Genomic DNA, 24,183 nt, shown 5'->3' on the forward strand with positions numbered 1-24,183 from the left:
AATAACTGCCGGTGCTCAGACCCGGCCCACTTAAAGCCCTGGCCCTCGGGTCTCTGGGTCTCGGTTCCTCTGCACCGGACCTGCTTCACACGCACCAATAGAATGTACGCCCCTGTCGGCAGTCAATGGTATGGCAGAACACTCTCAGCACATTCATGATAGACTTGTATGTTCCTAGAGCGCTTAACCCCTGATGCCCGATGTAGGGAGCCACCCGGGCTCTCCTATACAGTGTGTCCGGCATGCACTCCTCGGGCTAGACCCCAGGATATATAATAAACGGCGAAAGACCGCTCGCGGTCTTCCCACCAAACCATAGCCAACTGTGTGGTGTGCATTTATTAGTGGCACTGTTTTGGCCCAGCTGCCCCGGCCACGCAACACCCACCTCCTTCTTTACTACCACGACTGGACTCTCCAGTCAGCAGCGGCTTGTGGCTCTGGAACACCGCCATCTATTTTAACACCAGAACTCGTCTGTCATGCACTTGAGTTCCGTGCTTCCGTCCCCTCCATCTTCAACAGGAGGACTTCACTGGACTCGCCTAGACGGGTACCGCCAGTGCACAAGTCCTGAAAAAAGAAGTGGGGGGACGCTGACGTGACGACAGGAAGTGACGTCACGAAAGGTGGCTTGCACCATCAGACTCATTGCCTCCCCTCGCTCACCCCTTAGATGCGATTGCATCAGAGAAGCCAGCGCGTGAGCAGCTTCTGAAGGAGCTCTGAACTCGCCTCAGAGAGGCCAAAGAGTGAATGTGTGGCTCCATTTACTGCAGATATCGAGATCCTGGTAAAATAAGTGGGGGGACGCCGTGCACTCGTGTGGTACCCCAACTCGAGCCCTGGGTACCGCCACCGCATCTAATATCCATGATTAGCCGTACTCAGTGGCATAACAAAACTTGCGCCTCCCCCCCACCCACTGCAAAGACTAACCCAGTCAGGAGCTCACAGACCAGGGGCCCGTGGAAGGACCTCAGGGCCCCCGTCCTCACCGCGGGGGTTGAAGGGGCTGTTGTTAGGACGTACCTGGCCCTGAGTCTGCTTCCGTCTTTAATACTGGGGCTGGATTCGTATTCCCCAGTCCCCTTGAGAGCTGCATGCCTGCACCTGACTTTACACTGAAACCCAGGCCGCCACTGGACCAGTTTTTCCCAAGTGACCTCGAGTCCCGCGATCCTTCCTTCAGGCTTTGCATGAATGACTGCACCTAGTGATCCAAAAATCTGACATTAAACTAAAAATCTGACATGCCCCCGCCCAGAAAATAGACAGTCTAAATAAAAGCATGCACATTTCACTTTGAAATTTCTGTTTCAAGCACGAGATTTGGCTATAGTTGCTATGTGCTCCTGGCGCGTGACCCACCGGGCGGTCGCCCAGGGCAAGTGAGGGTTAAAAAACAGCTGCATCCAGTCAACCAATGGGCCCCTGGGACGCTCCACTTTTTCCAGCCTTCCCCGGATCTGACCAATCGGTGCTCTCGCGGGGCGTGATCTGGATCTCATTGGTCCCCGGCTAGACATATGCTGGAGGGAGGGGGGTCGAAGGGGGGCAATCAGTATCATGCCAGCACTCCAGCCGCAGGTGATGGAGCGGGGCTGCTGAGCCGGGGCAGCGGCTGCAGGTGCTGCGGACTGCCAGCTGGGACTTCAGCAGTGGAGGTGGCAGGTGCTATGAAGACTCTGAGCGCTGTGGCAGATGCTACGAAGCCGAGACAAGACTCTGAGTAGTGGTGGTATTAGTTGCAGGTGCTGCGAAGCCAGGACAAGACTCTGGGCACAGGGGCAGGCGCAGCGGACCTTTGCCCGAGACCAAGCTCTCCGTGGTGGCATCAGTAGTGGTGACAGTGGCTGGGGCAGGTGCTGCGGAGCTGTGATGTTATCAGTGACTGCACCAGTGGTAACTGCTACAGCGCTGGGAGCTAAGACCAGGCTCTCCACAGCCGCTCTAGTAAATGTGAAAGTGGCTCCGTGGTAGGCGCTACGTTTCTAGGAGCTGGGACTAGTGGCTGTGGCTTCACTAGTCGTGACAGTAACTGCATCCGTAGCACTATCTGCGGAACTAGGGTGTCGACAGTGACCTTGGCAGTGATTACACCAGTGGCGTGAAATTGGGAGCTGAGACTTGCACTGCGAGAGCAGAGGCTGCACCAGTGGCAGGTTCCACGAAGCTGGAATAAGACACCGAAGAGCTATATCCGTGGCCGGTGCCACAAAATCTGACCTGGGCTCTCAGCAGCGACAGTGGCTTCGACGGTGGCTTGTTTGAGTTTTTGATGTTTATTGGTTACGTGTAACCACAGCAGCTGGAAGGCGGCCATGTATTCATACACCGGGAGACCTCGCGCCCGAGTCTTCTGACTGCTGCGCCTAGAAGTCACACTACGGAAGAGCGTCCAACACAGCTGTGCATACAGGCGCGACTGTGGCGTGCAGTGTGTGACATGCCACGCGTAACGGCCCGTAACGGTCTTTAACTACTGAGGAAGGCGACTGTACTCAGAGGTGCCGATGTCACCAGGCAAGGACAAGTGTAAGGGCAGCTGGCGAGGCACGAGAGTTTGTGCCGTGCAAGAACTCTAGCTTTCATCTCTAGTGCACGGACAGCTGGCGGTCGCACGAGAACGTCCACTTGTCTCTACATCTTATCGGTGTAACCTTCTAAGAGCAGGTTCGAATGTTGGCGGCGCTACAACGTCTTCGTTGCTTCGAGGCACACAGTACCTAGGCACACGTGACTGGCATGCACAAGTGTACCGAAAAGCGGACACCAAGCATCGAACACGTGATGGGACAAGAAGCAGGGCATACATAGGGTACTGGTCTTAAGCAGCGGGAACAGAGACGACACTAGAGTAGGAGATTCCGGCGGCAGGACGGTGCCACGGGACAGGCCACAGGAGACTCCAAACCGATTCGAAGGAAGACGAAGCCAGACACTTCACTGCCACCGAACCAGGACCAGTGCCACCTGCATCGCTTTGGCGTGGAATGCCCGGGACCTGGCACCATTGCTGCGCGCCGGAATCTGGAATGCGCGCAGGTTTGTTTGCTGTGTGTGTGTGGTCAGTGCTCCGTGATAACAGGGGGTACATATATGGTGTACAACAGTAATCCGTCGACAGTCTGTGTAACTCATACCACCTAACGGCCTTGGTCGACCCAGAAGCCGCGTGCCTGCTGGCAGCACAGCCCATGGTCCTGCCCACTGCCCCCGGGGTCAGACTCCGGTGTGGCGCCTCAACCGAATACCAAGCTGACCCCAACTGGACTCCCTCCATCACCACTGTCCAGACGCATCACTAACCGGCAATTAGAGCGCACTGAAGCAACGTCCTGGTCCAAGCTGCGCTTCAGAAACGCATTACATCATTAACGCATTCATTCATGGGAACCGTGACTCTGCCCCACAAGAATTGGGAGTTTTGATTCAAAGGGTGCACGCGCAGCTCGGCTGTGGGTGTCATACCCCGCTTAGGAGCAGCAGGAAAAGAAGAGGGCTCCCCTGGGCGCCCCTTTGACAAGAACCGGTGTTGGAAAATGTTGGCGCCAAATGTAACTTCCCCGGGGAGGACCGGGCGGAGTAGGTAAAGTGCGCCCTACGGCAGCGATGGAAAGTTCTCTTACGATCAGTGACGAGCGCTGGGCTTCGGGGATGGCAACGGATTCCTAGCGCTGCAGACTCGTGGAAACCCAGCTGCTCGACGGATAGCGCCGAAGTGTGACCGTCTCCACACCTGCTTACACCAACCTGGAGGTAAGTCTGCTAGCGGCGAATAAAATGCGAAAAATATGCCCGACTGAAAGCTTTATACAAAGCACATTGCCAGCCCCCGCGGCTCACAGTGGGTAGAGCGCTTACATTCCAATGTCATTGACCTGTTTCGGCCGCGTGAGGAAATTCAGTAACCTGTTTTCGGAGGTGAAAGGCACGTATATCGCGTATCGTCAAAGCCACGACGTTTCTGTCAGCTAATGTTTCTATTAACGCTGTCGACTGAAACAAAATCGTGACAATTATGACCAACAGTAATAAACCACAGAGCTTCAGTGACATTCTCTCGTTGTCGTTGACTCGTTCATGTGGTGGCGTTGCGATCACTCATACTTAATAAACGATCAGTCGTAGTCCGAGCCCACTGATCTGGAGTCGCGACATTGCCATTTTTGATACCCTTTGAACACCCGAGTTTTTCTGTCATTCCAGCGCTGTGCATACACCTAGAGTCGTGATTGCGAAATCTGTACTGTATTGAGAGGCTCTAGACTTCTACTGTGGTTGATTCATCCAACGACAGTTGGTTTCCGTCACTGATGCCTCGGAAAGTATCTGTAATAAAATCGCAGAATTGCTCCCAAATCGTGGCACTGCGACAGGTGCACCTCATTCATGAGCTGCAATTCCATTGCTTTCGTTTCATGCGAATTCTTGACATTGGGATCACTGATACATCCTCAATATTCAGTGAGCCAAGCCAGGGGCGTAGATATTAAAGTCAGTGGCAGAGCGTGGGCGGGGCTAGAGGGGCGGTTGCCCCGGGCGCTAAATTCTTAGGGGCGCCGGGGCATTCTCAGGGGCGCAAATATGTCAAAGAAAAGTAAAACGATACTTGCCTTGCCCCAGGTGCTTCCAACCCACGCTACGCCGCTGATTAAGGTGCAGTGGCGCCGGCGCCCAGAGGTGTTAGGGGCCTGCGGTATTGAAGGCGTGGCTGTCTTTTACAGTCCAACGGGGGCACATGGGACACTTTCTGTGCTTGCGTTAGAGCTGTTCATTCAACATGCGAGCCAAACGCGCTCTTTCTGTCTCGGGGAGTAGGGGAGGGGCGTAATGAGTTTCTCAGTGCCAGTCGTAGTGTATCACCAACCTGTTTGGGCACATCCAGAGCATGCCTGCGGTCCAGAGTACTCTTCATTTTTGCTCTAATGCTTAATATTTGTAGAAATGCAGTTCCTAAACGCTTTCAGATTCAAGCAGACAAAAAGTCTATTGCACAGCTAGATGCCCGATTCGCCCAGGGTCACACAGTGCGTTCATATGAAAAAGCATGGATTACTAGAACCTCGGGCTCCAGATTTCTATGTGATTTATGCTCTACTTTACAATTTAGGGGTTGGTGTAATTCGCGAGCGTAGCGCAATTACGCAGAATTACCTGGGAATTCCATGAGACCAGGCTTAATTACCCGTGAAGAATAATTCAGTATTTGGCGCTATTTTTGAGCACAAAATGCCTCTTATCGTCCAAAATGGACTCAATAATGCATGTTGTGCTCAGAAATAGCACTAAATGTAACAGAACATGAATCGCAAGCAGCAGCAGCTCACTTAACATGCCCTTGGGGTAGGGTTTTCACCCAACGTGCCCCTGGCATTTAGCACTATAGTCACAGAATGCCACCCCCCACGCATGCAGAATGGGTGCAAGAAGGTATTTTGTGCGAAAGAAATAGCCCTAAATATGCTGTTGGTGTAGAATCCCCCCTGCCCCCCCCCCCATCTTACCCCTGGCATCTGGCACTAATTTTCGCTCAAAATGAACCCTTCTGTCCAAAATATATCCAATAAATGCGGTGGAACACAAATAGCGAGCACGAGCGGCAGCTCGAGGTTGCTATACGTGCTCTTGTGGTAGGATTGTTTCCCCCAAATCAAAGGGGCATCTTATCAAGCCAGGCGATAAAATTATCGCCGCTTTAGTGATAATGGGCGATAATGGGCTTGATAATATGCTTCATGGAATTCCAATGTTAGATGTCCTTCACATCTAACATGGGCTTCAATTGGAAATCCATAGAGCATATCATCAAGCCCATTATCGCCGTTTTAGCGGCAGTTTTCTGCCGCTAAAGCGGCCATGATTTTATCGCCTGGCTTGATAATATGCCCCAAAGTACTTACGAAAGCAGGCATTATCGCGTTATTGGTAATTCTGTGTTAAAGATTAGCGCAATATTACAGAAACCACTCTGATTACACTAGCGTAATTAAAATCACACGGGCCTAATTTACATATCCTTATGTTCAACAAGCTAGCCACAGTCCCGAGGTTACTGGCTCAGATTCTCAGACACCGAAGCCTCAGTGACCCTCACTAACACTCACTGGCTGTGCAGCACCACCTAGGTCTATAGTTTAATTTACACTCATTATCTTAGCGTGTGGCTTCCCCATGTCATTAGAAGTCGCTGAGTTTCGGACCACACAGAGTCACTTATGACCACAGACCAGAGCTCCACTGAACCCCACTCACACTATCCAAGTACAACCACCTGCACGACCGTGCAGGTGAACTTACCCTCACCACAACATTTTTGCTTCAAAACCTCACTCAGTCTCTATAAGGCAGCCTTAGCTTGGAGCTAATCTAAACCACACTCACTCTCCCTGTGTACCACCCAAGCTCACTCTGGAAGTCCTTAAACTTCGCACATACTCACTCTGTACAGTACTGCTTAGAACAGAGATTTGCTGCCATCTCTACACACTCACTCTCCCTGTGTACCACCCAAGCTCACTCTGGAAGTCCTTAAACTTCGCACATACTCACTCTGTACAGTACTGCTTAGAACAGAGATTTGCTGCCATTTCTTCACACTCACTCTCCCGGTGCACCACCCTAGCTCACTCTGGAAGTCCTTAAACTTCACACATACTCACTCTGTACAGTACTGCTTAGAACAGAGATTTGCTGCCATTTCTTCACACTCACTCTCCCGGTGCACCACCCTAGCTCAGTCTGGAAGTCCTTCAACTTCACACATACTCACTCTGTACAGTACTGCTTAGAACAGAGATTTGCTGCCATCTCTTCACACTCACTCTCCCTGTGTACCACCCTAGCTCACTCTGGAAGTCCTTAAACTTCGCACATACTCACTCTGTACAGTACTGCTTAGAACAGAGATTTGCTGCCATCTCTTCACACTCACTCTCCCTGTGTACCACCCAAGCTCACTCTGGAAGTCCTAACACTTCACACACACTCACTCTGTACAGTACTGCTTAGAACAGAGATTTGCTGCCATTTCTTCACACTCACTCTCCCTGTGTACCACCCTAGCTCACTCTGGAAGTCCTAACACTTCACACATACTCACTCTGTACAGTACTGCTTAGAACAGAGATTTGCTGCCATCTCTTCACACTCACTCTCCCTGTGTACCACCCTAGCTCACTCTGGAAGTCCTAACATTTCACACATACTCACTCTGTACAGTACTGCTTAGAACAGAGATTTGCTGCCATTTCTTCACACTCACTCTCCCGGTGCACCACCCTAGCTCAGTCTGGAAGTCCTTCAACTTCACACATACTCACTCTGTACAGTACTGCTTAGAACAGAGATTTGCTGCCATTTCTTCACACTCACTCTCCCTGTGTACCACCCTAGCTCACTCTGGAAGTCCTTAAACTTCGCACATACTCACTCTGTACAGTACTGCTTAGAACAGAGATTTGCTGCCATCTCTTCACACTCACTCTCCCTGTGTACCACCCTAGCTCACTCTGGAAGTCCTTAAACTTCGCACATACTCACTCTGTACAGTACTGCTTAGAACAGAGATTTGCTGCCATCTCTTCACACTCACTCTCCCTGTGTACCACCCAAGCTCACTCTGGAAGTCCTAACACTTCACACACACTCACTCTGTACAGTACTGCTTAGAACAGAGATTTGCTGCCATTTCTTCACACTCACTCTCCCTGTGTACCACCCTAGCTCACTCTGGAAGTCCTAACACTTCACACATACTCACTCTGTACAGTACTGCTTAGAACAGAGATTTGCTGCCATCTCTTCACACTCACTCTCCCTGTGTACCACCCTAGCTCACTCTGGAAGTCCTAACATTTCACACATACTCACTCTGTACAGTACTGCTTAGAACAGAGTTTTGCTGCCATTTCTTCACACTCACTCTCCCGGTGCACCACCCTAGCTCACTCTGGAAGTCCTTCAACTTCACACATACTCACTCTGTACAGTACTGCTTAGAACAGAGATTTGCTGCCATCTCTTCACACTCACTCTCCCTGTGTACCACCCTAGCTCACTTTGGAAGTCCTTAAACTTCGCACATACTCACTCTGTACAGTACTGCTTAGAACAGAGATTTGCTGCCATTTCTACACACTCACTCTCCCGGTGCACCACCCTAGGTCACTCTGGAAGTCTTAACATTTCACACATACTCACTCTGTACAGTACTGCTTAGAACAGAGATTTGCTGCCATCTCTTCACACTCACTCTCCCTGTGTACCACCCTAGCTCAGTCTGGAAGTCCTAACATTTCACACATACTCACTCTGTACAGTACTGCTTAGAACAGAGATTTGCTGCCATTTCTTCACACTCACTCTCCCGGTGCACCACCCTAGCTCACTCTGGAAGTCCTTAAACTTCACACATACTCACTCTGTACAGTACTGCTTAGAACAGAGATTTGCTGCCATCTCTTCACACTCACTCTCCCTGTGTACCACCCTAGCTCAGTCTGGAAGTCCTAACATTTCACACATACTCACTCTGTACAGTACTGCTTAGAACAGAGATTTGCTGCCATTTCTTCACACTCACTCTCCCGGTGCACCACCCTAGCTCAGTCTGGAAGTCCTTCAACTTCACACATACTCACTCTGTACAGTACTGCTTAGAACAGAGATTTGCTGCCATCTCTTCACACTCACTCTCCCTGTGTACCACCCTAGCTCACTCTGGAAGTCCTTAAACTTCACACATACTCACTCTGTACAGTACTGCTTAGAACAGAGATTTGCTGCCATCTCTTCACACTCACCCTCCCTGTGTACCACCCTAGCTCACTCTGGAAGTCCTAACATTTCACACATACTCACTCTGTACAGTACTGCTTAGAACAGAGATTTGCTGCCATCTCTTCACACTCACTCTCCCTGTGCACCACCCTAGCTCAGTCTAGAAGTCCTTAAACTTCACACATACTCACTCTGTACAGTACTGCTTAGAACAGAGAATTGCTGCCATCTCTTCACACTCACCCTCACTGTGCACCACCCTAGCTCACTCTGGAAGTCCTTAAACTTCACACATACTCACTCTGTACAGTACTGCTTAGAACAGAGATTTGCTGCCATTTCTTCACACTCACTCTCCCTGTGTACCACCCTAGCTCAGTCTGGAAGTCCTTAAACTTCACACATACTCACTCTGCACAGTACTGCTTAGAACAGAGATTTGCTGCCATCTCTTCACACTCACTCTCCCGGTGCACTACCCTAGCTCACTCTGGAAGTCCTAACATTTCACACATACTCACTCTGTACAGTACTGCTTAGAACAGAGATTTGCTGCCATTTCTACACACTCACTCTCCCGGTGCACCACCCTAGCTCACTCTGGAAGTCCTAACATTTCACACATACTCACTGTGTACAGTACTGCTTAGAACAGAGATTTGCTGCCATTTCTACACACTCCTTCTCCCGGTGCACCACCCTAGCTCACTCTGGAAGTCCTTAAACTTCGCACATACTCACTCTGTACAGTACTGCTTAGAACAGAGATTTGCTGCCACTTCTTCACACTCACTCTCCCGGTGCACCACCCTAGCTCACTTTGGAAGTCCTTAAACTTCACACATACTCACTCTGCACAGTACTGCTTAGAACAGAGATTTGCTGCCATTTCTTCACTACTCACTCTCCCGGTGTACCCCCCTAGCTCACTCTGGAAGTCCTTAAACTTCACACATACTCACTCTGTACAGTACTGCTTAGAACAGAGATTTGCTGCCATCTCTTCACACTTACTCTCCCTGTGCACCACCCTAGCTCACTCTGGAAGTCCTTAAACTTCACACATACTCACTCTGCACAGTACTGCTTAGAACAGAGATTTGCTGCCATTTCTTCACACTCACTCTCCCGGTGTACCACCCTAGCTCACTCTGGAAGTCCTTAAACTTCACACATACTCACTCTGTACAGTACTGCTTAGAACAGAGATTTGCTGCCATTTCTTCACACTCACTCTCCCTGTGTATCACCCTAGCTCAGTCTGGAAGTCCATCAACTTCACACATACTCACTCTGTACAAAACTGCTTAGAACAGAGATTTGCTGCCATTTCTTCACACTCCTTCTCCCGGTGCACCACCCTAGCTCACTCTGGAAGTCCTTAAACTTCGCACATACTCACTCTGTACAGTACTGCTTAGAACAGAGATTTGCTGCCACTTCTTCACACTCACTCTCCCGGTGCACCACCCTAGCTCACTTTGGAAGTCCTTAAACTTCACACATACTCACTCTGCACAGTACTGCTTAGAACAGAGATTTGCTGCCATTTCTTCACTACTCACTCTCCCGGTGTACCCCCCTAGCTCACTCTGGAAGTCCTTAAACTTCACACATACTCACTCTGTACAGTACTGCTTAGAACAGAGATTTGCTGCCATCTCTTCACACTTACTCTCCCTGTGCACCACCCTAGCTAACTCTGGAAGTCCTTAAACTTCACACATACTCACTCTGCACAGTACTGCTTAGAACAGAGATTTGCTGCCATTTCTTCACACTCACTCTCCCTGTGTACCACCCTAGCTCACTCTGGAAGTCCTAACATTTCACACATACTCACTCTGTACAGTACTGCTTAGAACAGAGATTTGCTGCCATTTCTACACACTCACTCTCCCGGTGCACCACCCTAGCTCACTCTGGAAGTCCTTAAACTTCACACATACTCACTCTGCACAGTACTGCTTAGAACAGAGATTTGCTGCCATTTCTTCACACTCACTCTCCCGGTGCACCACCCTAGGTCACTCTGGAAGTCCTTAAACTTCACACATACTCACTCTGTACAGTACTGCTTAGAACAGAGATTTGCTGCCATCTCTTCACACTCACTCTCCCTGTGCACCACCCTAGCTCACTCTGGAAGTCCTTAAACTTCACACATACTCACTCTGTACAGTACTGCTTAGAACAGAGATTTGCTGCCATCTCTTCACACTCACTCTCCCTGTGTACCACCCTAGCTCAGTCTGGAAGTCCTTCAACTTCACACATACTCACTCTGTACAGTACTGCTTAGAACAGAGATTTGCTGCCATCTCTTCACACTCACTCTCCCTGTGTACCACCCTAGCTCACTCTGGAAGTCCTTAAACTTCGCACATACTCACTCTGTACAGTACTGCTTAGAACAGAGATTTGCTGCCATCTCTTCACACTCACTCTCCCGGTGCACCACCCTAGCTCAGTCTGGAAGTCCTTCAACTTCACACATACTCACTCTGTACAGTACTGCTTAGAACAGAGATTTGCTGCCATCTCTTCACACTCACTCTCCCTGTGCACCACCCTAGCTCACTCTGGAAGTCCTAACATTTCACACATACTCACTCTGTACAGTACTGCTTAGAACAGAGATTTGCTGCCATTTCTTCACACTCACTCTCCCGGTTTACCACCCTAGCTCACTCTGGAAGTCCTTAAACTTCACACATACTCACTCTGTACAGTACTGCTTAGAACAGAGATTTGCTGCCATCTCTTCACACTCACTCTCCCTGTGTACCACCCTAGCTCAGTCTGGAAGTCCTTCAACTTCACACATACTCACTCTGTACAGTACTGCTTAGAACAGAGATTTGCTGCCATTTCTTCACACTCACTCTTCCGGTGCACCACCCTAGGTCACTCTGGAAGTCCTTAAACTTCACACATATTCACTCTGCACAGTACTATTTAGAACAGAGATTTGCTGCCATTTGTTCACACTCACTACTCACTCTCCCTGTGCCACCCTAGCTCACTCTGGAAGTCCTTAAACTTCACACATACTCACTCTGTACAGTACTGCTTAGAACAGAGATTTGCTGCCATCTCTTCACACTCACACTCCCTCCACTTCACCTGTGTTCTCAGTGTGCACACCACTGTCCTTTTTATCATGGAGTTCTACTGAATTTCACAGACAACTCAGTCCCACCTCAGGCAGGCACAGCACTGAAGGAAACTCACACTCAGTCCGTAGAAGGCTTCAACCAGGATTTAAACTGACACTCACCATAAACCACCCCACTCACGCTGAAGCCTGTTCTAGCTCACAGTGTACAGCACCTAATCAGTCTGGCTGGTGGTCACTTAGTACCTGACCTTTGACACAGTCAGCCCTCCTCCTAACACCTGCCCAGCCTCATAGCACTGTAGCGTGGTCGCCCTTAATGCAGCAACCAATTAAGAAACAGGGCCAGAATCTCTTACAATAACTACAAAAAGGCCTGCAGAGGCAACTAATGCTGCCAGCAACTCTCAAACTGTAAACAACATGTCTGTTCCTTGCAGTCCTCTCATTCACCCAATTGTGGCTGGCATATAAGGAGGGCGGAGGGACGCAAAAGTGGAAAAAGTAAAATAAATAACCCTACTTACCTTCGTGGCGTCCTCCTCCTCGCTCGGGTCTTCTCCAGGCAGGCTCCAGGAAACTGCAGTAACCAATCCTGGCGCTACTCTCATGTTGCATGAGAGCAATGCCAGGATTAGAGGGAGCGGCCTCTCTCGCTACTCCCGAGGACATTGGAGCCCTATGCTGTCTCTAACCTGCTGTCCTGAGAAGTTTAAAATGCTCATGTCTGGCTGGCCGTCGCAAGGCGGCAGGCCAAAAAGACATGCGCACTTAAAACTTGAAGTGCCCTGCCCATCACTGCTTTCTACTGCTGCCTGACTGATCAGAAAGCCCACCCACCCCCATCCTGATGATCGGCTCAGGACAGGGTTTAAAAAAATAAAATGGTAATAAATGAACTTTTATTACCATTTCATTTTTCCATCTCTGGGGGCACTTTTTTAGTGGGATGATGCTTCTCCACCTTAAGAGGAGCCACCCCTGCATTCACCCCGCTGCTAAGCAGTAAGTTCCATAACACAGTAACCACACCTCGATGGTCATCACACACAGCATAGAAACACTTCCCACATAGGCTCAATACAATGAAGGAATTCGCCAAACCACACAACCTACACGGTTTAGTATGGCACATATGTGGGCAAGCGCTTCATCACCCCACCTAGGAGTAGTACGTGCTATTTAAATGCTTCAATGCAGTACCACTCTATCTGTGCACCTCCACTTCAGATTGAGCATGTGCTGAATCACAATTGCGCTCTCTCCGAACAGCATTGCCGATGTTTGGTGCTCGACTGAACATCATACTCCCAGTGTGCACCACCATCGCAACCTGGAGCTTCAGTGCAACACCAGTTCTGCCCACCCTATTCAATCCATGCAACACTGAGCCATCTTTGCCCATCACTGACTCTCACTCACATCTGTCCTATGAAGTATCACTTTATAGTGCACCCAAATAACACTCACGCTGTACAACACCATCCCCGCTCTAGGTTCCATGAACCTCAAACTGTCTGTGTACATCAACTTGTCACCTCGGAGTTCCAGTGGCCCGGTTATAGTCATTCTGTACATCACCCCTTTAGGATGGAGCAACTCAGAGACTCACTCGCAGTCACACTCGATAACACCACCTCACATCGAAACCTAATAGCACTAGGCTGACCTCACTGTGAACAACACACCATCAGGCTAGAGTTCACCAGGCCCTTTCTCACACTTACTCTGGACAACACCACTTAAACCTGGATCTCCTCTGACCACCACTCACACTCAACATATACAGCACCACCTCCGCCGCCTCACACTCAACCAAACCTCACTCAAACTCAGTATGTACGTGACCACATTAGAGTGGGGCGCCATTGGCCCTCATTAAGCTCACTCAGGCCAACAGCATTCCCTAAACCACACACATTTCCACTGTGTACATCATGATCTCAGCCTGCAGCTCCATTGAACCACACTCACTATGTACAATACCACATGGTCTGCATAGACCCCACTTAACAGCCGCCATACATTCCCTGCACCCCCACCTCCTCTATACCTCACTCAGCAAAACACATTTAAATTCAGACTCCAGTCCAGTGAATAAAGCTTGAGGTGTCCGAGGGTAGAGTGTGCAGGATACTGCAAGACAGGAGTGTTGTGCCAACCACCCAAAGGCGGGAAATGAGGAACTGAGTGCTGTGAATTTAACTGTGACTGATATCCAGAGAGGCTTTTTCCTCACTGCTGTAGACGCAGGCAAAAGAAGCGCCTGGCCACACAGTCAGTGCATGACTCGGAGACCGGACATTTCAAACCAGGCCACACAAGACCAAGAGCATCACAAAACCAAACCAGAGTCGCTCAGAAACATAGACGTGGGACTAGAAGTACAGTACTTACCGACATAGAAACAATATCACAATGCCCCAATTCACAAACCAACTCTAGCTATTCAAATGGCAGGTTTTTGAGTATGTGTGTGTTTTGCTTTCTTTCAGTATGTTTCAGCTAGCTCAGATCTCTCAGCTTCCCACTCGCCATGCATGAGTGGCTCACGCAGTGTTAATTTTTACATAGTATTTTGGTACTTATATTTTTATTTTTTACATTATAAATTAAGAATGCCAGCATACCACAAACTATTAACACAGATCCAGCTCTCATACATCTTATGTACATATTCGCTGTGGCAAGGCAGTGGAGCACTGTACATGGTCAAAGCAGGCTTAAAGCCGGCATGTAAGAGGAGAAGAAGCTGTGTTGTGGATGGTTAATGCATTTAGATGAAGTGTTCTTTAAAGAGGCGAGTCTTCAACTGTCTCCTAAATCCTACATTTGAGGGGCATTGGAGAGGTCATGATGGATATGGGGATGTTGTTCCAGATCCTAGTTGCGTAGGTGGATAAGGCTTGTGTCTTGATTTTTTTTCTTTTTTGACACTTCTTAGTCTGTAGTCTGATGGTGTCCTGACTGTGGGTGTGCCGAAAACCACCAGAAATGGTGGGCTTGTCTGCAAGATAAGCAGTGGTGCTGGTAGCATTGGCTTTGTGAACTGGTTTTGAATATAGTGCAGGCTCTTCAGGGAAGCCAATGGTGTCCCGTCAGTATGGGATTGATGTGGTCATATTTCTTGAGGCCCTGGATGAGACGTGCTGCTGTGTGGAGGAATTCATTCATCATAACATCAAGTGCTCTGTCCCGTAACACCATAATCGCACCTCAGTGGTTGCTACACAAGACATGGGAAAACTACACAGCCTCAAAGCAAAGACAATACATTTTCATCCACACACCCCACACAGTGTAGTGAGCTATCTGTGTTCATAAGCACTTCAGCGCCCCATATTAGGGAGGGAAGCGCTACACAAATGCTGCAGTTCAATACAGCAGATTTTCAAAGTGGCTAGAAGCTGTATAGCATGTTCAGACTCTCCTAAATAAAGACCTGCAGTATTGTAGGACCAGATATCTATCTCTGTCTCTGTCTCTGTCTCTGTCTCTCTGTCTCTGTCTCTCTGTCTCTCTCTCTCTGTCTCTCTCTCTCTGTCTCTCTCTCTCTCTGTCTCTCTCTCTCTCTCTCTCTCTCTCCCTCCCCCCTCCCCCCCCGGATTTTGAAGTGCACCACAGATGCACTACATAACTTTTTCCACTGTTGCCAGTAGGACTGTTCCCGTCAGACTACCTGTGCGCTCAGCCTCAGGGGGGTTGGTGTAGCGGAGGTGGTTGTTTACGGAACAAGCAGGCAGGGCTGTGAAAAACAACTCATGAAAGGGCTTTCCTGCGTCATACCAGCCCTTCCTCTGCTCCCTCTCCAGGGGCTCCCATTCAGCACTAGGCCTCCGAGCTATTAAAGGTTCATAGACTCAGACCTACTCTCCGCCAGAGGGGGAGCTAGCAGGAACAGGAAGCGGAAGGAACTATCATTGTGCCCTTGCAAAGGGACTGGAAGCGAAACAGAGCTTCGCCAATGCACCTCGACCTCAACCGGAAGCGCTCCCTGCTTTTTAGGTCTGCTCTTAGCATTCTGTGTGTTTAGGTCTCGCCTGGCGTGTGCTGCGCACATACGCAGTCTCGCTGGTGAGATTTAACGACTTCGGGTATTTTCTGTAAAGGGCATTAAGCCCGCCCCTCTTTTCCATTGGCCGGCGTCACCGTTTATGCTAAACGGTGGCCAGCCATCGGAAAAGAGGTGTTCATGACGTTTTTGTTCGGCTTTTTGAGCCGTCCCATTTGGACGGGCTCGTCTGCCTTCCTTGTGTCGTGAAAGTTTTCTTATCTTTATGGGGCCATGTGTTCCAAACACACGGCCCCATAAAGACAAGAAAGCTTTCATGGCAGAAGAAAAGCAGGCCACATGTTTATTTTGCATCGCACTTTAAAGTGAAAGCGCAATGCAAAAATAAACAGTGGTTGACGCTCTCATTGCTGCGGAGAGAGGGAACAGCCGACTCTTCCCTCCTCGCATCAGTTTTGGAATGTGTTTGAGCAGACTCTCCAATATTGAATACACTGTACGAAGGCAGTCTCGTCTGTGTCATGAGGTGCATATGTGCGCTTAGAATACCAGAACCAACCTACAGGGTGATAGAACATGAAATGCACATCACAGGACAAAGAAGAAAAAAGATCAGGCACTCGCCAGTAGACAGGCTAAAGTCAGGCGAGTCTCTTCCGGTAAGTGGATGAATGCGTAGGTTACTCTAGGCACAAAGTACTGAGCCAGGCCCACTGGGCAGGTCTAGTATAAATGACTTAATTGTGAATGTGCGTGATTAGTAGACAGCCTCCTATCACCCATGTGTCACTTGTCAGTAAGTGAGTGAATGGCTTGACTTACTCCTGCCTGCAGTGTGTATGTGCCACGCCCACTTCCAAGGTGTGACGTGACGTGTGGTAATAACGCGCTTCTGATTTTTTAACTTGCGGTGTGTCCGCGAACCAGTGAGCAGTCTAATGTCACTTGTCTATCACTGGTCATTGAAAGAGTGATCTGCTTGACGTGTTCTGGCTGCAGTGAGCGCGAGCCACGGTCAATGTTAGGAATGTAGTGACGTAACAGCATACTGCTTCCTGGTGCTTTCAATGTATGTGAGTGCACCCGAGGGCAGTCTAGTGTCGCATGCGTGTCCCTTTTAAGCGAATGAACTTCCTTGCGTACTCTTGGCTCCAGTGCGTATGAGCTACGACTCCTCGCTCAGCTGTGATGTAAGTGCAACATTATACTGCAGACTGGTCCATGTATTGTCCCGAATAGTAGGAGCACAATGTCAGGGGTACTGAGATACTGAGAAACATACCTTTCTTCATGATACCAACCACCAGACACTGACAGAGAATATTACAAAGTCCTAAATTCTGCAATTTAAATCCAGCATCAGTAGTGCAAAGTATTTAGGATGTTTTATTAACTGCTTGAACTACATTTGGCTCTAACCACCGGCTGTAGCTCTCTGGCTCTGTCTCAGTCTCTGTCTCTCTGGCTGTATAAATCAGACTCTGTCTCCCCGGCTCTGTCTCTCCGGCTGTCTCCTAGACTCTGTCTCAGTCTCTCCTGCTCTGTCTCTCTGGCTCTATCTCTCCGGCGCTGTCCTAGTCTCTGTCTCTCTGGCTCTGTCTCACAGACTCTGTCTCTCCGGCTCTGTCTCCCGGGCTCCATCGGTGGAGTGTGACTTGCTGCTTAGAGAGCCCAAGCCTGGGCTGACTTCTGCTTGGAATTGTGTAGGGCCTGGCCGCGCAGCAGTGGGGCGGGGGGTCCCGCCCTCCCCATTCAGGCCCTGACAGCCTCACAAGGGTGGGTGATTAATCCCGGGCCGGTGTCAGGGTCGCCCATCACCCCCTCCCCTTCGGTGGCTCAGCACAGGCCAAGCCTGGAACAAATGCCCCCGCGGGCCCGGGCCGGCCTTACACTCCCCCCCTTTTGTGCGGGCTTCCAGGGGGGCATGTACCCCGCTCCATGGCCGATCACCCAGGCTGGCAGGGGCAGGGGTCTCTGAGCAGGGAGGTCAGTGAGCAGAGACTGCCTGCCCTGGGAAAGCGTGGGATGAGAAATGCTCGCTGCCCCCTCCCCAGGCACCGCCAAGGCATTTTCCGGCCACCTGCAAACAACACAACACAATGCTGGGCTCTGTGTGTGGGAGGGGCATATGAAAGCAGCAGCACTGGGTAAACACACGGAGGGACCCCAAAGGTGGTGGAAATACCAGGGCTCTGCCCTGCAGGCATTGCCGCTGGCCGTGCCACACTTCAGTGACGTGCTGCCTGCGAGAGCCGCGGACGGACAGACACACACACACACACTTAGACACACAGTACACACACACACACACAGACAGCAAGGAGACACAAACACTAGCACAAAGAACACACAGATACCAAGACACACATTCAACTACTCAAAGGCAGACACGCAAATAGACACACAGCTGTGCACAAAGATAGGCACACAAACATAAATGCACAAATAGGCACACACACACTTACACATAGGACACAAACGTTCAACTACTGAAATACCGACACACAAACAAACAAGCATTTGCAATGCAATAGGTCTCGCCTTTGCATAAGTTTGTGCGTAAACACACACTTTGCACTCATAGTCTTTGCTTACGAGAAGCAAGGCTGGCAGTAAAAGAGGCGCAGTTACTGCCAGCCTTGCTTCTCGTAAGCAACGACTATAAGTACAAAGTGCGTGTTTACGCACCGCTTGCAGGTTTTCAAAACACACAAATAAAAGGCATTGTCATTTACAATGCCAATAGCTCAAACTTATGCAAAGGCGAGACCTATTGCATTGCAAATGCTTGTTTTGACGATCTGTTGTGGACAATGCCAGTACTGACAGCAGGCTCTGGGTCATCCCACTGCTTACCATTGGTTGCCTTTCTTATCACTTTCATTTGCTCGATTTTTATACAATGTTTTTTCTTCCTGCTCTTATGTTCTTCCCTCCCATGTAGTATAGCTTCTTTTGAATCAAAATCCCTTTGATTGGATGACTTGTATCCTTCAAATACTCGATCTTAGGGAATTTTTTTTCTTTTGTTTTTTAGCACTTTTAGCGCACGTTTTCTCTCTCTCTCTCTCTCTTGTACTGTTTTTCAGTCAACCCCTCCCCCGCACTCTCTGTGTTGTTCATTTCTTCTCTTAGACCTCTTGTTGCTTCCCTCCCCTTTTCTACTCCAACTTCTTTCTTTATATTTCACCTAGAAGCTTCTTCAATTCTACGTAGACATCATCTTTTGTGTGCGCATATGCATGGTGTTCAGATGTATGTCGTCATGCTGTTCTGTCGTAGCGTTATGAAACATAAATGTGTGAGAGATGACACATGCGCTCAAGCTTCATGCGTTTCAATTGTTTTGCCAATGCTGCTCAGCATCGACAAACAAGCATTGACAAAGGCAATATTTGTGCATTGGCACAGGAAAAATGTGAGACCCATTGGCTTTGCTAATGTTTGTTTAGCCATAGAACCAATTCAGGTATGCAAGGATGTGCATCACTCCTGTCCGGCAGTGACCCCTGCTATTTTCGGACAAGATGCATGCCTACCTCTGCCAATGGCCTCAATTCTGACCTACCCCACTCCCTCATCTTACAGCCCCACGATCCACACACAGCTCAGCCAATGTACCTCAATCCTGACTTGCAACACTGAAAGCTATATAAGTATGAGGCCTACTCCAGTCTGCCAGTAGACCATCATCTCAGGCCTGGAGCATTCTATTACTGAGGGCAGAACAACGCTCTGCCAATGTATCTCAATCCTGACACACTACACTCCATAACACTGCAGTGGCAGGACAAACATAGACCTCAACCAAAGTCCGTCAAGCAGTCCCATCTTGCTATTCTTTTACTTGGACTCATGACTCCACCAATGCTCCTCAATGCTCGTATGCACAAACCCCTGCAAACCTGGCCTCGCCTTAGTGCTGACCTATAGCACTCTCTGCTGTTCCAGTACTAAGAGCCAGGTGCAGGTGCGTCTCAATCTCAACCTGTAGAAGGGCCTTCTATTCGAGTAGATGGTCCTATACGAAGCTTTGTCAAAGCACCCAATTTCTGACCTGTATCACTTCAGCATACGTTAAGGAGTAGAGAGTCTTGGTGTCCCTGTGGTAGCCTCAGTTATGGATTCTCTTTGCCCCTACCTTTGGACCTGTCATTCCGGAGCAGGAGAGAGTAAGATGTCTGTAGTGGTTCTGCTGTAGCCTCAGTTGTTGATTTTGCTTCCCCCTGTTTCTAGGCCTGGTGTTCCATAGATTCAGGAGTAAGTAGCTGTAAGGGCCCTGCGGTGGCCTCAGCTCTTGGTTTGGTTTGCTCCCTACTTCTGGACCTGGTATTCCTTTGAATCCAGTGTAAGATGTCAGAAGTGGTTCTGTAGTAGTCTAAGGTCTGGATTCTGTTAGTTCCTGTCTCTAGGCATGGCGTCCTATAGCAGTGTGGTGGAAGAGGCCGATAGTGATCCTGTTGTAGCGTCAGTACTACATTCACTTTGACCTAGCCTCTGGGCCCGATGTTCCACAGAATCAGGCGTAAAATGTCTTAGTGGTTCTGTTGTAGCCTCAGTTCTTGATCTTGTTCAACCCTGACTCTGGGCCTGATGCAGTGGCCTTGTTGCAGCATCACTTATAGGATTGGTTTGGTTCCTGCTTCTGTGCCTGATGTTCCATAGAATCCGGAGTTAGATGTTTGTTGTGCTTCTGCTGTAGCCTCAGTTCTTGATCTTGTTCAACCCTGTCTCTGGGCCTGGTGTTCCATAGATTCAGTAGGGCGTTTGTAAGGACCCTGTTGTGGCCTCAGTTGTAGGTTTGGTTTAGTCCCTGCTTCTGAACATAATGCTTCATAGAATCAGTTGTACGATGTCGTAGTGGCCTAGTTGTAGCATCAGTTCTGGATTCTGTTTGTCGCTGCCTCTGGACCGGATGTTCAATAGATGCAGATGTTGGGTGTCTGTAGTTGTCCAGCTGTGGACTCAGTTCTATGTTTGGTTTGTTCATAGTCTCTGGGCCTGATGTTCCATAACAGTCCATTGTAAGATATCTGTAGTGGTCCTGTTGTAGTCTCAGTCTAGATTTGATTTGCCCCTGCCCATAGGCCTGGTGTTGCGTAGTAGTCAGGTATAAGATACCTGCAGTGGTCCTGTTGAGGCCTCAGTTCTAGGTTTGGCTTGTTCCCTTCTACTGTGCCTGGTGTTCCACTGAATCAGGCGAAAGATGACTGTAGTAGCCCTGTCGTAGCCCCATTTATGGATTTAACATGTCACTCCCATGGGCGTGGTGTTCCATAGTGGTCAGGTGTAAGATAGCTATAGTGGACCTGTTGTAGACTCAGGTCTGGATTTGGAGTGTTCCCTGCCTCTGGGCCTGGTGTTCCATATCACACAGGTGTAGGATGTCTGTTGGGGTCCTATTGTAGCCTCAGCCCTGGATTCAGATAGTCTCTGCTTCACGGCCTGGTATTCCATAGATTCAGGAATGAGGTGTCTGTAGTTGTCCTGCTGAAGTCTCAGTTCTGGGTTCAGCTTATCCCTGCCTCTGGGGCTGGTGTTAAATGGAGTCAGGTAAGACACCTAAAGTGATATTATTGCATCAGTGCTGGTGTAAGTTTGTTCCATGCATCTGGGCTTGATGTGCTCGGAGTTCTACATGTGTAGTGTTTGGGTTGAATGTTGCTATTCTGTCTTCTTAGGTAGCTCTTAGATAATTGGCATCTGTGTGCAAAACGGTATTTTTTTTCAGACTTTACAAAAACATACATTTAAAGCAACTCTGGAAAAAGTAAACTATCAGAGAAAAAATATGCATTATTCCAGTTTAGCTGCGTTCAATTAGAGAAAAAAGTACCATGCTTTGCAGCAAAACTATCATGCTATGCACAGAAAAACTCTATACTAGCAAAGGGTAACTACAGTATGAAACTGAATACTGTACGATCCACAGGTGTTCATGATGTTGCCTCTCAGATATGCGATAGCTCAGGGTGTCATTACTAATTGTTGATAATACCCTGCAAATCAGACAGGGGTTCCTAGATGGTGTTTGAGAGGACTTCTGTTGTAAATAGATAATGGTATATCTCAAAACGTGGCACTTCTATATCTCCATAAGCCAACATGCATGAGGAAAATAGTGATGAAATGGTGAGTCCTCAAGGGGGCTTAGCTGATGGTGCCTGGCACTGACGTCAAGCCTGGAGAACCAGCAGTTCCCACTGATAGATAATATTCTTGGCGATGTCGTTTACGGGCATAATGTGCTGTCCTGTTTGTTATCTATCCACACAGATTCTCTCTATCCCCAAGCTGTTTTGGCTTCTTTGTTAGCACTAGCAGTGATACTCAGGAGATGCGCCCTTTGGCTTTTTGTACAATGTTTGCTGATTCTTCTTTCTTCCTTTCTTTATGGACCTTGGAGCATTTATGAAACGTGATTCAATTACTGGCTGTCCTTTATTGTCAGTGTGCCGTTTCGCCTCCTTATTGCGCAGGTAACCCATGACCTTCCAGAGTCCCTTGTGTTCTTCGAAAATGTCTTCATGTTTGCCTGTGTGCACACTGAGTCCAAAATAGATTAGCTAGAGCCTGTGGTCGTTGCTTCATCTGAGTAGTGTGCCGTACTTGCTGCAGTGGCAAATACTTTTTCAGTCTCCATTGTTACATCTGGATTCTGAAGGTTCCTCGAAAGGATACACAGTGGCTCCTCAGTAGCCCTAGACCAGTGCAAGGTGAACAGGACCAGTGGGTACAGTTTTAACCAGCTGAACTGTTCCATTGATATTACGTTACCATAATATCCTGTATCTATTCGCGCCATCACATCTGTCCCTTGAATATTGACTTTGCGCTTGAGGGGGAGACCAGTGTTATTTCTATCTCCTTGGCTCCTGTGCCAATGAATACAGTGGAAGTATCCATACTATGTGGAGCTCTCACATGTCAGGATGAGGGCCGGCTTCTTTTATCACCACCAAACCATTTTTCAACTCCAGCCCTCCCCGTAGCATGGGTACCTAGGTGCATGTATTCCTTTGTCCTGTGGGGAACATGTGCGGTTGCAGCTGTCATGGCTACAATAGAAGGTCTGGGTGAAATTTAAATTACACCAGCGTAATTCGTGTAATTTCGGGATTTTCTCAATACGCTTGTTATGCAAAATTCCTCAAATTACACCAATATGCTATTTGTTTACGGTAAAAATGTACTGTCAATGCACGCTAACGAGCGAACGCTAGAGGCTAGTGTTCATGGTGCTTTTGGGTTTCTTGCACTATATGTTAGTATGAACTGTGTCCTCACATAAAAAATTGACACGATGACTCATTTCGCGTTAAAATATAGCATGAAAAGAAAGATTTGCGTATTGTGTAATTTTTTGTAATTTCACGTAATGTTGCAGACATTTTGCATAATTACGCAAAATGAAACCATGGGGATTTTGCACCCTCCTACAGAATAGCTCCTTAAAGGGCTCCAGAGAGACATTTTTCCCTGAGGCTTTCTCTAAACGAAGCAGAACCCTCATATTCAACTTACTCTGTCCCTCTAGCTTAGGAATTATGTCATGTGATTGGTTATTTGTAGGGTGCACTGTTGCCATAGGTACTTGGCGTGTAAAAAATAGTTGCACAGCACCTTTTCTTCAAGAGCTGCAGCTGTTGTGCAAAGAGGCAGGTTTCAACTGTTTCCTGAATTTAATTTGGGAATGTTGAGCGTGCAGACGAACCAGAGGAGAGCTCCATATTTTGTGTGGTGGGTGTGAGGCATACACTGCCATGCGCACAATTGTCGGATTTGAACCTCGTCTCTTTCTTAACATAGCGTGAATTTGTAAAGTACGCATACACCCCACTCTTGGGTCTCTTGGTTCTAAAATAGCAGATGTTTATTGTTACCCAACTCAAGGGTACCCAGTTTATCAACCTCAGAAGGATGAAAGGCTGAGTGGGCTCATCAAAACACGAACCTGTGCCTATGAGATCAAAAACAGATCCCTGGAAGAGAAGCATTACTCCACTGAGCCACCAAATCCAGTTACAGTGAAACTGACACGGGTCAGAGAGATGTTCCCATTTTTTTCTGCCAAGTAATCAGCCTGGCTGCAGCATTTTAAATAAGCCGGAAGTGTCACCCAGAACCCAAGCACAAACGGAATACTTGAGTATAAAATGAGATGGAGAGGAATGTGAAAAAAAGACTTCAAAAACCTGGATTAAAATTGAATCATCGCTCAGTAGTGTCTGGCTTATTCCAGGAACCAGTGTCTGACGTTGTGAGCTGT

The 24,183-nt window shown here is 48.6% G+C and overlaps 1 protein-coding gene across 1 annotated transcript in view; it reads left to right on the forward strand.

Moving 5' to 3' along the window:
- The first annotated feature begins 1,574 nt into the window (after nt 1-1,574).
- The window catches only part of BRINP2 (BMP/retinoic acid inducible neural specific 2), a 253,335-nt gene continuing 230,726 nt past the window's right edge, over nt 1,575-24,183 (forward strand). The window contains exon 1 of the mRNA XM_085601606.1: nt 1,575-3,762. The gene's annotated coding sequence lies outside the window, so the exon portion shown is untranslated. The remainder of the gene's footprint in view (nt 3,763-24,183) is intronic.

Source organism: Triturus cristatus, chromosome 4_2 (genome assembly GCF_964204655.1).
Source record: "Triturus cristatus chromosome 4_2, aTriCri1.1, whole genome shotgun sequence".
NCBI lineage: Eukaryota > Metazoa > Chordata > Amphibia > Caudata > Salamandridae > Triturus > Triturus cristatus.